Genomic DNA, 2,226 nt, shown 5'->3' on the forward strand with positions numbered 1-2,226 from the left:
ATTTTTGTGGTGTTATCCTTGGCTTCCCTTCCCCTCACAAAGCCTACCTGATCTCCGTGGATTAGAGTCGGCAAGAGAGAATTCAGCCCGTTGGCAAGCATTTTAGCATATAGTTTGATATCATTGTTCAGTAAGGCGATGGGGCGATAACTAGAGCAGAGAGTGTGGGGTCCTTCCCCTCCTTAGGGATTATAGAAATGTGCGCTTCCAAAGATTGGGGGGGGGGGGATGACACAATCTCAGCAGTTAGTGCATTACATGCTTTCAAAAATAATGGCATGAGGGGTGACTGGAAAGATTTATAGTAGCTCACTGGGATGCCATCCGGTCCCGGGCTCTTCCCAAGAGGAGTAGCAGAAAGGGCTAGTTCCAATTCCTCAATAGCAAAGGGCCGTTCAAGAAACTCTACATCATCTCCTGATAACAGAGGGTAATCTACAGAAGAGAGATACTCATTGACTGCTTCCACAGATGAAAGAAGCTTTAATATTTCTCTAACGTCCTAGTGGATGCTGGGACTCCGTCAGGACCATGGGGAATAGCGGGCTCCGCAGGAGACAGGGCACATCTAAATAAAGCTTTTAGGATCACATGGTGCGTACTGGCTCCTCCCCCTATGACCCTCCAAGCCTCAGTTAGGTTTTTGTGCCCGTCCGAGAAGGGTGCAATCTAGGTGGCTCTCCTAAAGAGCTGCTTAGAAAAAGTTTTTCAAGGTTTAAATCTCAGTGAATCCTGCTGGCAACAGGATCACTGCATCGAGGGACTTAGGGGAGAGATTTCCAACTCACCTGCGTGCAGGATGGATTGGAGTCTTAGGCTACTGGACACTTAGCTCCAGAGGGAGTCGGAACACAGGTCCTCCTGGGGTTCGTCCCGGAGCCGCGCCGCCGATCCCCCTTACAGACGCTGAAGACGGAGGTCCGGAAAGCAGGCGGCAGAAGACTCCTCAGTCTTCATGAAGGTAGCGCACAGCACTGCAGCTGTGCGCCATTGTTGCTACACGTCTCACTGATTCAGTCACGGAGGGTGCAGGGCGCTGCTGGGGGCGCCCTGGGCAGCAATATTAAATACCTTTAGTGGCAAAATAAATACATCACATATAGCCATTAAGGCTATATGTATGTATTTAACCCAGGCCAGTTTTCTTAAAACCCGGGAGAAAAGCCCGCCGAAAAAGGGGCGGAGCTTATTCTCCTCAGCACTCAGCGCCATTTTCCTGCTCAGCTCCGCTGGTGAGGAAGGCTCCCAGGACTCTCCCCTGCACTGCACTACAGAAACAGGGTAACAAAGAGAAGGGGGGCATAATTTGGCGATATTGATATATTAAAAGCGCTTATATCAAAAACAACACCTTCTAGGGTTGTTTATATACATTTATAGCGTTTTTGGTGTGTGCTGGCAAACTCTCCCTCTGTCTCCCCAAAGGGCTAAGAGGGTCCTGTCTTCGATTAGAGCATTCCCTGTGTGGCTGCTGTGTGTCGGTACGTGTGTGTCGACATGTATGAGGACGATGTTGGTGTGGAGGCAGAGCAATTGCCGGTAATGGTGATGTCACCCCCTAGGGAGTCGACACCGGAATGGATGGCTTTAGTTATGGAATTACGTGATAATGTTAGCACATTACAAAAGTCAGTTGACGAAATGAGACGGCCGGAAAACCAGTTAGTACCGGCTCAGGCGTCTCAGACACCGTCAGGGGCTGTAAAACGTCCCTTACCTCAGTCAGTCGACACGGGTACCGACACAGATGAATCTAGTGTCGACGGTGAAGAAACAAACGTATTTTCCAATAGGGCCACACGTTATATGATCACGGCAATGAAGGAGGCTTTGCAGATCTCTGATACTGCTGGTACCTCAAAAAGGGGTATTATGTGGGGGGTGAAAAAACTACCTGTAGCTTTTCCAGAATCAGAGGAATTGAATGACGTGTGTGACGAAGCGTGGGTTAACCCAGATAGAAAACTGCTAATTTCCAAGAAGTTATTGGCATTATACCCTTTCCCACCAGAGGTTAGGGCGCGCTGGGAAACACCCCCTAGGGTGGATAAGGCGCTCACACGTTTATCAAAGCAAGTGGCGTTGCCGTCTCCTGATACGGCCGCCCTCAAGGATCCAGCAGATAGGAGGCTGGAAACTACACTGAAGAGTATATACACACATACTGGTGTTATACTGCGACCGGCAGTAGCCTCAGCCTGGATGTGCAGTGCTGGGGTAGTGTGG

The sequence above is a fragment of the Pseudophryne corroboree genome, chromosome 1, assembly GCF_028390025.1.
Source record: "Pseudophryne corroboree isolate aPseCor3 chromosome 1, aPseCor3.hap2, whole genome shotgun sequence".
Classification (NCBI taxonomy): Eukaryota; Metazoa; Chordata; class Amphibia; order Anura; family Myobatrachidae; genus Pseudophryne; species Pseudophryne corroboree.